This window comes from Chelonoidis abingdonii, chromosome 2 (assembly GCF_003597395.2).
Source record: "Chelonoidis abingdonii isolate Lonesome George chromosome 2, CheloAbing_2.0, whole genome shotgun sequence".
Taxonomy (NCBI): domain Eukaryota; kingdom Metazoa; phylum Chordata; order Testudines; family Testudinidae; genus Chelonoidis; species Chelonoidis abingdonii.
The window spans coordinates 74,885,816-74,901,437 of NC_133770.1; positions in this window are offsets into that span (position 1 = coordinate 74,885,816).

A 15,622-nucleotide genomic window follows, 5' to 3' on the forward strand; every position below is an offset into this window, starting at 1 on the left:
AGAGCCCTTTATATCGATATAAAGGGCATTGTAGTGTGGACGGGTACAGCGTTAAATCGATTTAACGCTCTTTAAATCGATTTAAACGTGTAGCGTAGACCAGGCCTTAGTCTGGATCTGTAAAAGCAGCAAAGAGTCCTGTGGCACTTTATAGACTAACAGAAGTTTTGGAGCATGAGCTTTCATGGGTGAATGCATCCGACAAGTGGGTATTCACCCACAAAAGGTCATGCTCCAAAACTTCTGTTAGTCTATAAGGTGGCACAGGACTCTTTGCTGCTTTTACATACAGATAGACAGCAATAAAACTAATTGCAATTATTATTTGTAACTTTCCCCCCAAAATATAAGTCATGTATGGAACAGTAGCCATTAGCGCCCCGTCATCCGGTTTTATTTTAGTGCAAATATACAAGCTAAGGGCTGTCTATTTTACATACTGTTGGACTTTTCTGGATTATTATAGCGAATTTCTGACCTATGTTTCGGAAAGATCAAACATTTTCAGAGGTTCAGTCAACTGCCTAGCAGCTTTGGCATCTTGTGGTACAGGTGGCCCAGCGTTAGTGCCACTGTTCTTGGCTGGCCATCCTACCCAAGTCTGAACGTTGGGCCTTTGTTTCAAGCAGCCTGAAGTCGCTGCACATCAGAAAGGTGCACAATGAATGATATAGGGAAGAGGGGGTGGGGGATTCTGACTGCTGAACCAATGTCTCCCTGCTGGCCAGCTGATGATGATGATTGAGTATGTGACTCTCCTCTCAGATGAAGAGATAGGCCCTCCAGCTAACTCCAGGAAGTTTATGCAGGAAAGGCAAGGTAGCGTCCACTCACGCAGTAGTACTGCAAGACCCCAAACCCTGCTAACTTCTTGTCATCTTCAATTGTGTAGCTCATTTGGAGCAAACCCTGCACTGGGGATCGGCCCATTACCCATGAAAACAATCACAAACCTGTTAGTTTTGCATGCTTATATACAAACACTTCCGAGCAACGTTCCTTTCATCATGCTATTATAATTTTATTGAACTAAAAAGACAATGAATTTATGCTGACAGGTCCTTTGCCTCTAGTTGAGTTTGATAGATAATGATCAACAGGGCTATAAATAAAGCACTGAATTTCTTTGACCAGATGCTGAAAGATACCAGGTTATTCTGACAGAACAGCTGGAAATTTTGTCTAAAAGAAACTCTATTGCAGAATGTTTCAGCACACAGTTCCTCTGCCCAGTTTGTAATAAGGACACTGGGCTAATATGTTTTCTTGGTAACAACAAATAAGATTGCTTGAGGAGGCAGGACAGTGGCTTTCAGTTGTGTGCAGAAGGAACCACTATAGAGAAAATGACAATACTGTACCAATATTGATTCCTTGTGTACTCAAGAATGAGGAGAGGAAGGTAAGAGTGAAAAAGGATCTTGCATCCTCTAAATAAAGACCAACGTCAGACAGTAAGATGGCATCTAAAGTAATAGGTATGAAAGAAACAGCTATTGTAAAAAGTAAGATTGGTTTGTTTTCCCTGAAGGAACTATAGAAATATTAAACTCTATTTGAAATTATAAATCATTTAATGCAAATCATTTAATCCAAATAAAAATTTACAGGCTCACAAAAATTTCTCATTTTGCCAGGAATGAGTCATGTACAAATAAAATGAAATCAACCAAGAAAAGAACTCTCATACCATGTGTATGTGGGTGATGCTTTGAAAAACTCCTAATTTATTATTTAAATTCTACAGCAGCCACCAAGATAGTTTTATGATGAACAGACTAGAATGCATTCTGATAACTGGACTGTAACCAATGTTCATTCTACCTATGCAACAGAACAACAGCAGTTCCCTTACCAGGGGTAGGCAAACTATAGCCTGCGGGCCGCATCTGTCTCACCAGCCATTTTAATCCGGCCCTCAAGCTCCTGCTGGGGAGTGGGGTGTGGAGCTTGCCCCACTCCAGCCAGGAAATGTGATCGGGGGCTTGCCCTGCTCCAGCACTCCATCCAAGGAGCAGGGTCTGGGGCTGCTTCGTGCGGTTCCTGGAAGCAGTGGCATGTCCCCTTTACAGCTCCTATGCTCTAGGGGCAGCCAGGGGCCTCCGCTCCGCACACTGCCCTTACCCCAAGTGCTGCCCCACAGCTACCATTAGCTGGGAACTACGGCCAATGGGAGGTGCAGGGGCTGCATCTCTGGATGGGGCGGTGTGCAGCAGAGCTGCCTGGCAGTGCCTCCATGTAAAAGCCTGAGGGGGAACATGCTGCTGCTTGAGGTAAGCACCGCCTGGATCCTGCATACTTGAGCTGCACCCCAACCCCCTGCCCCAGCCCTGATCCCCCTCCCACCCTCTGAACCCCTCAGTCCCTGCCTGTAGCACCCTCGTGCACCCCAAACCCTGCACCCACAGCTGGAACCCTCACCCCCTCCCATGTCCCAACCCCCTAACCCAGCCCTGATCCCTCTCCCACCCTCCAAACCCCTCAATCTCACTCCAGAGCACCTTCCTACACACCAAACCTGTCATCCCCAGTCCCACCCCAAAGCCCCTACCCCCCAGCTGGAGCACACACCCCCGCACCCGGAGCCCCCTCCTGCACCCTTAACTCATTTCGCACTACCCTGCATCCCCAGCCAGAGCCCTCACCCCCTCCCACACCCCAACCCCAATTTTGTGAGCATCATAGCCCACCATACTATTTCCATACCCAGAGGTGGCCCTCGGGCCAAAAAGTTTGCCCACTCCTGCTTTAGACAGACAAGGTGGGTGAGGTAATATCTTTTATTGGACCAACTTCTGTTGATGAGACAAAGCTTTACAGTTTACACAGAGCTCTTTTTCAGGTCTGGGAAACTACTCAGAGTATCACAGCTAAATACAAGACGGAACAGATTGTTTAGCATAAGTAGGGTGACATATTTCAAGGGACCATTCATGGTGAAGTGGCCCACTAACACCCCTCCAGTCACAGGAGGGAAAGGCAGCTGGGAAGGGCTGTTAGTGGGTTATAGAATGTTGTGAAAATCCATACATTCAGTCTCCGTTCAGTCCATGATTTTGAGTGTCTTTATGAATTTAAGCTCCCAGGCTTATCTTTTGAAAGTGTTGCGCAGATTATCTTTGAGGATGAAGACTGATATGGTCATATATAGAGTGATTGTTTTGTGAAAAGAGTTCACCCAAGAGTGATATGAGGTTTTTGTCTTATCATTTTGCTGTGAGAGTTCATTTGAGAGTGTAGTAATTGTCTGATTTCACCCACATAGTTATGACATTTAATGCAATGGATGAGATATACCACGTTATGATAGGCATGTGTAGGACTCAGGAATCTTGAAAAGTTTGTTGTTGGGTGTGTTGATCTTTGTAGAAGTGGAGCTATGCCTGCAGGTTTTGCATCTGTTCTGATAGGGTCTGGTGCCGCTATGAGCTGGTATGTCCTGGTCTGTGGGGAAATAGCTTCTGATGATGAGCTTGGAGAGTTTAGGGCAGGGGTCAGCAACCTTTCAGAAGTGGTATGCCGAGTCTGCATTTATTCACTCTAATTTAAGGTTTCGCGTGCCAGTCATACGTTTTAATGTTTTTAGAAGGTCTCTTTCTATAAGTCTATAATATGTAACTAAACTATTGTTGTATGTGAAGTAAATAAGGTTTTTAAAATGTTTAAGAAGCTTCATTTAAAATTAAATTAAAATGCAGAACCCCCTGAACTGGTAGCCAGGACCTAGGTAGTGTGAGTGCCACTGAAAAACAGCTCGTGTGCCGCCTTAGGCATGCATGCCATAGGTTGCCTCCCCCTGAGTTAGGGGGTTGTTTGAAGGCCAGAAAAGGGAGGTTTGGGAAAGATTTCTTTCAGGATGGAGTCCCTATCTAGTATGGGTTGTAACTGTTTGATGATACCCTGTATGGATTTCAGAATGGGGTAACAGATGACAACTAGGGGTATGTGTTTGGAGGGGGATTTATTTCTGTATTGAAGCAGGTTCTCTCAGGGTATTTGGGTGGCCCAATCCAATCTACTTCTCTAGTGGAGTGTCCTTGTCTGGTGAAGGTAGTTTTGAGTATGTTAAATTGTTTATCCTGGACTTTCTCCTCAGAGCATATTCTGAGCACTTGGCTGTAGCTAACAGAATTCTTGTTTGGAGTAGTTACTGGATCTATGAAGGCAGGTGTGGTGATCCATGGGTTTCTTGTATAAACAACAGAAGTTGGTCCAATAAAAGATATTACCTCACCCACCTTGTCTCTCTAAGATTGAGATGAACCAGCAGAAGATTGGGGATTATGCAACTCCACTGGACTAGGTTTTTCCTTGGATGACATAAGGTTCCCTTAGGTGTAATAGGTTTTTTCCTGCCCTCACCATCTATAGGGAACACCCTGGGGTTTTGTTTGTTTGGTTTTTTTACTCATTTTCACTCTGTTTGCGTAGCTCCCATACCTGGTTTCTTTATGGTAGGTCCATCTTGTGGTACTGTTTTCCTCCGCTGCTCTTTGTCTCATTGCTTATTCTGGATTTTCACTCTTGGGTTTAGAGATGACCATGAATGGGATTGGAAAATAATTTCTTGCTCAGTTTTTCCTGCCACATCTACCTCTGACAGGGGTTTTGACATAAATGGGTTTGCATCTTTCTTAAAGATACTACCCATCCCATATGTTTTGGTTTTTTACTCGTTTGTTGTGTGATACAGCATGGCCAGAGGGCAGCAGGAGAGTGTTAGCAGGGAGCCTTATTCCCTGCAAGGGGAGGAAGGTTTGCTATAGATTAACTAGAGCACCTGAAGCCAATTAGAGCACCTGAAGCCAATCATGTGATAAAACCCCCCTGCTTCAGTCAGACAGTGTGGGAGTTGGAACGGAGAACAGTTTTGAAGAGAGACCAAAAGGAAAGTTTGGAGGAGTGCTGTGGAGAGCTGAGAAATCCAAAAAAACCTAGGTAAGGGGCAAGTGGCTTATGTAGAAGGAGGGCTAGAAGCCCCTTCACAAGCTGAAGGGCAGGAGAGGGAAGTAGCCCAGGGGAAGGAACCACTAGTTCAAGTGGTTCATCACAAACCTCAGGGCCCCTGGGTTGGGACCTGGAGAAGAGGGTGGGCCTAGGTCCCTCCCTCTCCAGTCCCCTCCTCAAGGGCACTAGTGGGCTAATTAAAATACCGATTCAGAGGCAAGCAATGGCGCCCTGAACCTTCCCCAAAGAAGAGAGCGTGAGACGCAGCATAACAGTACCGGCAATTTGCCACAGTTGGTAGTACATGCCAATAAAACATGAACCAAGGAAGTAGCTGGGTCATATGACCTGACATCTTAGTGCACGTTTTCTGGAGGAGGAGGAGGAGTCTTAAAACTAAAAGCACCTACAAGTTAAAGTGTTGTCATTGGATAAACAGTCTTTGTGTAGCACTCAATAGATACACCAGCTAGTAGATCAATGCCGCTATCACACAACCGTGCTACCAATGAATACTAGCCTGGGATGAGTTTAGCATGCAGCTTTTAGCTTAGGTTAAGGTCTATTTATTTTTAATGAAAGCTATGGCCAGTCTCATCCTAAAAGATGTGTAATAAAAGTAGCAAGGCTAAAAGCCATGCAACACTTTGAAAACATTATGGTGTTACTTGGAGGACCAAAATCCTATTACTCTTCCTTGGGTAAAACTTCCATTGTATCCTACAGTACTAGTCCTGAATGACATCTTCAATGTTATTTTACTGCAATTCTTTCCGTCTTCAATTCCCATTGTACCGTACATTGTAATGCATTTTATTTCAGAGGAGTGGGCAATCTAAAAATAATTCAATGTGATATTATGATTTTATTTTTGCTTAGTGATTCAGTTCTAGTCTATCATCAAAAATTTCAGGGGGAAACAAAGTGTGCATATGAGAGATATGAATGAAAACAAATATTTAAAAAGTTTAATGGGAAAGAAACCAAGAGAGAAAGAAACAAACCTAGAGGCACAGTCTAACCTCCAATGCACACTGGATATAACCACACATTTCAACAAAGATCAATTTTTGATCTTGCATGCAGACACGCAGCAGGCGATTTTTCAAGTTATGCAAGGCTGCACATGGCAAATAGGTTAGTGTGTGGTCCTCAGAACTAAAAGAACAAAAAACTGAAAAATATGTAGAAGGGAAGCTGAAAGGAGAAAAAACATTAAATTATTAATAAATCAAATCTGTGGTTTTCAAATTGTCATTATAAAGTAATTAAGTAGACAGTCTTTGCCTTTGTAGTATTGCTATAAAAACAGTGGCAATATTTCACTCTAAGTAATAACCTGCCCATATTCTTGGGCAGTAGCACCTGTTTTAATGAAAGAAGGTACACCTGTCAGACACCCGTCCTATTTCTGAACAGTGCTATGAGATCAAATTAGACAGTCACCAGTCATGTATTTCCGAAGGGTCTTCAATTTATGGGCCTCATCTCAAGGACCGTGGGCCTGAGTCTGATCTTACAGCATTGTGTAACAGGAATAACTCAATTTATGTCAACAAAGTTAGTGTGTAGAATCAGCTAAGTGAGAGAAATGGGCCCAACATCTCTAATGTGTAGCTCTCCCTTAGTAATGGATTGCCAGTATCAGACATGAGTCCATAGACTTGCACCCATAATCTTCTGAGCCACTAGTGAGAGAGCTCACAACTGTGGGCAAGTTGCTGAAATTGTGTAAAATCTCCCAAGAAGGACTGTACGCAGTCTGAGTACAGACTCAGCTCTCCAGGAGGATGGATCAAAGTACACAAGAGACTAGATACTATTCAGGAAAATTTGCCAACTATGAAGAAAAGCGGTTGAACCAATCTCAAGTGAAGTCCACAAGACTAGGTGACTGACTGGACAACATTAAGGGCTTTGGGCATGCTACCTCTTTTCATAATAAGTATGAAAAGACAAACGACATTACAGTCCTTTCAAGAAAAATCAAAGCAAGAGTGAATGGAGATCTCTGAAAAGGCAGATCGAGCAGATGAATGCTGTTCTTTTTTCTTTTACTGACTGGATAACGGTCTTGTTGGAACCAGATCTCCTGTCCCAAACCACTTTGGTGTCAACTGGAAGATTACTCCTTGGTAGGCCAGTTGCAGTTGTAATCTAACCCACTGTGGGGACAAAATAAAAACTAATCAGGCAGAAATTTTGATTTTGATGACCTGACAAAAGCTAGATCTTTCCTGGGAATTAACATTAGGTTCCATTTTCAGTCTCTTGTCCCTAAGCTGGAAGGACTGTGAAGGCATCAGCTCAGTCATTAGATGGGTAGACGTACTGTCTGAGAGATGGGGCAGCTCATATAACTCTGAATCAACCTGCTCTTCCCAAATGAGCATCAGTATTGAAGGGGGAAAAGAAATATGGAGAGATCCCAGGTGATGTCCATCTTAAATTACATAAGATAGAGTTTTATCTAGTAATTAAGAATCAGCAGGCTAAATCTGACATTTCCACTAAACCCAGACTGGAAAGTAGAGGACAGACATCTCTTCTCAGGACATAACTGCAGAGGAGATATACTCTACAATAAAGAAAACCTGCAAGGAAAGCTGTTTGGTCTTTAAAAAAAAAAAAAGTGAATTTTCTTTTGAAAAGCCAGACCTGGACCCAGTATTGTGTCACAGCGCTTTACATCAATTGTCTTGTACCTACTGAATAGTTAATATCTCCATCTATTACATGCGTATAGAGTTCATTTAAACATGTAGGCCTCTATCTTCTCTTCTGTGACGTGGAGCAGAGCAGAAGCAAAGAGTTCACATGCAAATAGAAGCCAGGAGATGCAGAAAGATGCAAGACAGTAACAGTTGCACTCCCCCTTTTATGTAGCCATCTTCTAGGGTGACCAGACAGCAAGTGTGAAAAATCGGGATGCAGGTGGGGGGTAATACTAGCCTTTATAAGAAAAAGACCCAAAAATCGGGACTGTCCCTATAAAATTGGGACATCTGGTCACCCTACCATCTTCTGGCCTTTTGTAGAAACTGTGGCTGAGTCTACACTCAACTTTTTGACAAGTTAACCCACCATTGCTATATCACTGGTGCTTGAAACAGTGTGAAAACTAATTTAGACTAGCCACCTCCGTTTTTACTACTGTATCATATAGACCTGCTTAAAGCACCAGCACTACATTAGTACTGCACTAGTGCTAACATGGTTGCTTTCACTGGTGGAATTACAACAGTGGAATATTTCAGAAAAAGCTCAGTGTAAACAAGGCCTTTGTGTGGTTTGTGGGGGTAGGAGTCAGTTATTGAATGCCATGTTGTCCCTAATACTAGAATATCTCAGTTGCATTTTGCAAATAGAGCCTCTAAAAAAGGAATTAATTCCTTTGTGCTGTGGGACTGATGTTTTAATGCTGTATTGAGCATCTCCTGTAAGATGCTGAGAATGTTCGTTTCTCACTGACTTCTTTGCAGCACTGAGTCTTCCATGAACGCAATCAATGTGTTCCCAGAACTACTGTTACAACTGTGGGACTATCAGCTACACAGTGCAGGAGCCTGCTATGCTGTCAATATTTTGGGGAAGTGTAGCGAGGCGGTGTGGCTCCCCTCCTCTCCAGGGAGGGTCGAGCCCCGCCAGACACCTAAGGGGGCGGGGCCACAGGGCCGTGAACCCGCCCCTCAGAGGGTCAGGAGGCGACCCGGACGTATAAAAGCCAGCAGGCAGCGCTCAGTTGGAGCCCAGCTGCCGTTGGGAGCAGACCTGCCAGAGGGTGCTCATGACTGGGAAGCTGCTGGGGCCCAGGGCAGTTGCCCTGACTGGCCAGAGCTTCCCCGCGCCCGCTACAACGAGGAGCTGCCGGAGCCTCCCTGTCTCTGCTGCTACCCCGAGGAACCCCCGGAGCAAGGTTGGCCGGACTTCCCGGAGGAACTGCCAGACCTGGCGCCCAGCCCTGGCTGTGAGGAACCTATGTTGCTGGACTTCCCAGGAGCTGACACCACAGACCAGGTAGGCCCGGAGGGGGATATTGGAAGTAGCCCGGGGGCAGCTGACCCTAGTCAGACTGCAGATTCACCTATACCCATGGCAGTGTGTTGCGGTCAGGATCCCCACTGACCACCTGCAGCGGTGACAACCACTACCAGGGCCCCGGGCTGGAACGCAGTGGAGTGGGTGGGTCTGCGTTCCCCCTGCCACCCGTCCTCAGGTGGCAGAATCCCCCTCTCCCGGCCCGAGGAGGCCATTAAGTCTAGTGTTTGTTTGCTCAGCCCTGAGTCAAGAGGGTCTGAGCCCCTGTAACTTTGTGTTTGGTGCCCCGCCCGAACCAAGGGCTGGGCCCCTTTAAACTGTACCACAGCTTGGTCCTGCACCAAAGTGCTTCCAGCCTGTACTGTTGTCTGCTCAGCCCTGCACCAGAGGGGCTGAGCTCCCTGAACATTGTGGGCCCTCAGCCCCGAGACCAAGGGCCTGAGGTCCCGAACTGACTTTATTGTTGCTCTGCCCTGCAGCCGAAGGCCGGAGCCCCCAAGCAACTGTGCTGCATCGCTCAGCCCTGAAGAAAAGGGCCAGCTCAGACTACTCAGGGAGGGTCGAACCCCGGCCATGCCCATAACAGGAAGGAACACAAAGAATGATCTCTGGGCCCACGTCATAGCTGTCCTGCACCTACTGTAATCATCTATACCACTGCAGGGAGAAACCAAAGTGGGTGTAAAATGCTACCAAATGAAAATAGTTGCTTTTGTACACATTTTGCACTAGTGTAAATGACTACCTGAGGTGCAGGAAATGTTGAATTGGGACCTCTGTCTTTGGTTTAAGATTTATAAGGTCTCCATTGTCTAAGTTCCTGCTGCTTTGAGACAAGCATGCAATTCAGAGATCTGTTCTGCACTGTGTCCAGGTATCTAGTGATGAATCCAGATTGATGAAAAGCCAAGGGGCTTTGTGGATAGATTTTCCCTTCAACTCCTTTTGATATAGGAAAGGAAACAATGGATCTGGGTGATTTTTGAACTTGTAGGAAAGCTGATTCTAATGCTTAATGGGTTCATTATTTTATGTACTGATTGCAGTATTAATTATCCCTTAAGATCTCTATTAATATACTATCCAGAATTAAAATGATAATCTTTCTAATTATTGCATTCTTCTAAAATGTATTTGCTGCGTGGGGATGTTTGTATACACATATCCAGCTCTTTTTAATATTAAATGTAAAAGGTTAAATGTGTTCTCTTTATTTTTTTGGCTGTAAAACATATTTAAAAGCCATTATGTGTCCTATCAGCCAATACATCTACCTGGTCCATTTCAATTTCTAATTTTCTGAGCCTTACATTTAGCCGCAATTTGTAACAGATTTCTAGGTTTAGTATGAGATTTGCTGACCTATAAAATAGAGACATTTTCTCCACTTTTTATTTAACTGAAACAGCTTTTTAAAAAATCCAAAGAGAGTGTCATCAGCCATTTATTTCACTATTTTGTAGCCAAGTAGAGAAAATGTTGTAGTTTATTAATGGAATGGATTGTCCACCACATTACATAAGTGGATTTTATATTTTTCTAAGATCCCAGTCCTTCCAAAATGTATGTACATGCTTAACTTTATACATGCGAGTCATCCCACTGAAGTCAAGTTAATCTTCATAGGTCAAACTCATTCAGTAAACTAGCAAGTTTACAGTGGCACAGCTATACCAATGTAGCTGTGTCACTGAAAGATCACCCATGTTGAGTGTTATCCCATTGACATAACTAAACCACCTCCAACAAGTGGTGGTAGCTATGTCAGCAGGAAAGCATCTCCCGCCAACATAGTGCTGTCCACACCTGCGCTTCTGTCAGTGTAACTTATTCATTATGGGGTGTATTTTTTTCACATCCCTGAGCAACATAAGTTATACTGACAAAAGTGCTAATATAGACATAGCCTAAAAGGCATAGCACTGAACTTGCAGCCCAAGGAGAAGGGCTATGCTGGCTTAAGCCACCTTTGTGCCCTCAGTCCTAGGCTTCTCTGAGAGCAGGAGAGGCTGCTGGAGTAATTTAAAAGTGTAAAGGCCTTTCTAATTTACTGCAACCTCTCCTAGGCTGCCTTATGGGCCACAGCAATGCCTGGAATCTCTGCAGTACCATGTGCTGCTGCTCCATCTCTGGCACCCTCCCTAAAGCAAGGCATGTACGGGGGTCCTCAGAAGTCAGCCTTATGGAGTCTCTGCAGTGCCTGCAATGGGAGAAACCTTCTCCAGTGGAAATGGGGGCTTTTAGAGCCCCTTTATGCTGCTGTGGCCCTTTTACTTAGAATAAAGTGGCTGGAACACTGGGTAAGAATCTCACCCCATGTATGTGTTTGCAAAGGACAAAAATAGCTTGATAGAAGCCCTAATATTATCTTCAAAAGAGCAAGTATACCACATCCATGGCACTGCAAGTGAGGATAACCACGTTTTCTGTGGTAATTCATAGATTCCAAGACCAAGGCACCATTGTGATCATCTAGTCTGATCGCCTGTCTGACACTGGAAACAGAACTTCCCCAAAGTAATTCCTAAAGCATGTCTTTTAGAAAAATATCCAATTTTGACTTCAAAATTATCAGTGATGGAGAATTCACCATAACTCTAGGTAAATTGTTCCTGTGGATAATTACTTACACCATTAAAATTGTACACCTTATTTCCAGTCTGAATTTGTCCAGCTGCATCTTCCAGGCATTGGATTGTGTTATACCTAAGGCTAAGATTATGTCACGGAGGTCACAGAAGTCATGGAATCCATGACTTCCGTGACCTCTGAGATTTTCCGCTTCAGCCGCAGGGGCACCAGGGCTGGAGCTGTCAGCCAGTGGGAGCCCTGGAGCTCTGAGCCACCATGGGAGGCAGAGGCCCCCATAGCTCTCAGCCATTGCACGAGGATCTGGAGCCCTCAGTTGCCGCGGGCGGCGGTGGGGGGGAAAGCGGAACTCTACGCTGCTGGCCCCAGATCTACAAGCCACCAAGGGGGTAGCGGTTCCCACAGTTCTGAGCCACCATGGACAGCTGGGGGACCCTGAAGCTCCTAGCCATCACGGGGACCCCAAAGCTGTCAACTGCAGCAGTGGCAGGTGCTGACCCTGTGCCTGCTCATCCCCATTTTGTCAGTTATTTTTAGTAAAAGTCAAGGCCAGGTCACGGGCTTCCATGAATTTTTGTTTATTGCCTGTGACCTGTCCATGGCTTTTACTAAAAATAACCATGACAAAATCTTAACCTTAGTTTACCTTTCTCTGCTAGACTGAAGAGCCCATTATTAAATATTTGTTTCCCACATAGATACTTATAGACTGTAATCAAATCACCCCTTAATTTTCTCTTTGTTAAATAGATTGGCTCCTTGAGTCTGTCACTATAAGGCATGTTTTCTAATCCTCTAATCATTCTCCTGGCTCTTATCTGAACTCTCTCCAATTTATAAATATCCTTCTTGAATTGTGGTCACCAGAATAGGACACAGTATTCCAGCAGCAGATACAATGCCAAATAGAGAGGTAAAATAACCTCTCTATTCCTACTCAAGATTCCCCTGTAATCATTTACTGCTAACAACAACAACTTTGTGAACAGGGACAGCAGAGAGCCATCAAATATATGTAAACACTTCTATTTCCTCCTGTATGCAAATTGCACTATGCAGAAAATACAAGTAATTTTTATTTTCACCTAACATAAATCATCTGCGGCTCCACTATTTTACAATCATTTAAAAGTCATTCAAACAAAAATTAGGAAAATATAACTAGTAACTGCAATGACAAGTAAGTAGATACTATCACTAACCCACCCACTGTACTCAAACCCACAACTGTGCCCTCCTTTCCTCTGTACCGAGAAATTACACACTGGAGTCATTGCAACAGTTGGATATTTTACTTCTTCAGGACATAGCTGCAACAGCAAAACATGATTTAAAAAAAAAAAAAAAAAAGAGATGGCTGAGACAGATAAGCAGCCCTTTCCCTGGGCAATTAACATAGTTGAGTTAACTTCAATGTGCCAGAGCCTCGTGACTGTGGACTGACCCACTACATTCAGCCAGACCTTCCTCAGGGCAAAAAACTGTCAGATATGACTTAGATACTATGGTCAGGGCCGGCTCCAGCCCCAGCGTGCCAAGTGCGTGCTTGGGGTGGCATGCTGCCAGGGGCGCTCTGCTGGTTGCCAGGAGGGCAGCAGGTGGCTCCAGTGGACCTCCCGCAGGCGTCCCTGCGGAGGGTCCGCTGGTCCCACGGCTCCGGTGGACCTCCCGCAGGCACGCCTGTGGATGCTCCACCGGAGCGGCGGGACGTCCACCGGAGCCGCGGGACAGACGAGCTGCAGAGCGCTCCCTGCGGTGTGCCGCCGTGCTTGGGGCGGCAAAATGGCTAGAGCCGGCCCTGACTATGGTGATGGACAAACAGAAAAACATACAAGTAGGTAAATCAACACACACACCACTTAGTTTCGGATTTGTTTCCAGAAAGATGAAAAATGCAGAATAAAATCCAGTTTAGCAGTTTTGTGAGGATTTAAGGGCTATGGAAATTGTGATTGGGTACATAACCTTATTTTTATTATCTGCATTTTTCAAAAACATATACTTTCATTTCTTCTCACTGAACTTCAGACATGTCAAAGGCACTCACTTGTTCTTGGTAGAGACTAAATGTATAGAAAATCCGAACTTAAAAAAGGCACTTTTGAGTAATACGAAAAGAAAAATCTTTGAAAAATTTCTCAACTGATAAAATCACTTTTTATTGCTCTAAATTTAAAAAAAATTGAATTTTTACAAAAAACATCATTGCAAAGTAGAATGAAAGTACTCGTTCAACCTTGACTATAAAAATCACAGTAACAATACAATAATCATCTGCACTGTGGAAGGAAAAGGTTTCTCGAACAAATGGTTTATTTACTGTTAATTATTCATCATTCAACATTAAACATGCGCCCATTAATAAAATAGCATTTAGTAATGCTTTCATAACATTTCTGCTTCAATATCTTCCTTTCAGAACTCTAATAGATCCTCCAAATGAGCTTTATTAATCATAGATGAAAAATTGGCAAAACCCTACTGCATGCATTGACAACCTTTCAAAATGTCCAATCAGGTCAAACTAAGAAAGCTCTAGAAACCAAATTATAACATGAGTTCTAAGCCAAGAAACCTCATTGTACTTTGAAGGAAATGCAACTCTATAGCAAAGAAAAGCAAAATATGTAAGGTCATAAAAAGTATTGTGCTGAAATATCAGTTCTGTGTGCGATAGTTAATCACTCCTTGAATAATGTCATTTTATCACAATTTTTTATCACTGTGGAAATATTATTAGCTACTTTATTATGAGAAATGGAACTAAACAGTTTCTTATTTACCTAAAAAGAAAGCATTGATTCTCCATTAACAGTTTCTTCAACATCCTAAATTTATTGCACTAATACCAAGAATTTACAAGTCTAGACCTTGAATTTCACAAGTGCCATACTTCACCTGCTAACGTACAAATGTAGAATAACCACATTGCTGACAATATGATGCAAGTAATCTTGGCTCAAACAATATTAACTATGTTTAGCTCATAATAAAGACTTAAAACTTACTCAGAAGTTTATGCAATATACCCCTATATAGTGCATATGTATGTGATGAAGCAGAGAAACTCCTTCACCCCTGCTGTGCTGGTGGGCAGAAGCTTTGAACCCAGTCGGCCCTGCCTCGTTATACCTGCAGCCAATGCCACGCGTAGAGGGAGCAGAAAAGAAGAGAGCCTGGCCCAGGTCAGGGCTGACTGGTGAAGAGGCAGGAGCTAACTACTGCCCTACCTGAGTGGAAGGGCCACCATCTTGCCAGCCAAGACAGACACCGGGGAGCACATTCTGTCTCCCAGCCAAGGCAGGCAGAACTAGGAGCTTCTGGCAACTGAGGTAATGGGGTGACTGCAGCCCAAACACATTGTGGGGGTTGGCTTCACCAAACTCATGGATGCCCCACCCAAAAGAGCCTAGGACTGCAGCAGGGTGCCATCCAAATCCATGAGAAGGCACCACAGGAGGCAAGCCACTTCAGTAAATTGGACTACAGGGGCCATTCTGCAAATTGAAGAGACTCTGTTAGGAAACAGCCCTGGGGAAAAGAATTTAGACCAGAGATGGGCAAACTGTGGCCCACAGGTCACATCTGGCCTGCGGGACCCTCCTGCCTGGCCCCTGAGCTCCTGACCTGGGAGGCTAGCCCCTGGCCTCTTCCCTGCTGTCCTCCTCCCCCGCAGCCTCAGCTCACTCCAGCACTGGCACAATGCTCTGGGTGGCGGGGCTGCGAGCTCTTGCCAGGCTGCAGAGCTGCGGCTGACCCGGTGCTCTCTGATGCGTAGTGGCGTGGATGGCTCCAGCTGGGGGGAGCAGCTGCCTGTCCTGGTGCTCTAGGCGGCACAGCTGTAGCACTGCCAGCCACCGATGCTCCAGGCAGCGCGGTAAGGGGGGAGGGAACGGGGGAGTTGGATAGAGGGCAGGGGAGTTCCAGATAGTGGTCAGGGAGCAGGGGTGTGGATAGAGGTCAGGGAACAGGGGGGTTGAATGGGGGCAGAGGTCCCCAGGGGGCAGTCAAGAATGAGAGGAGAGGTTGGATGGGGTGGCAGGGGGCA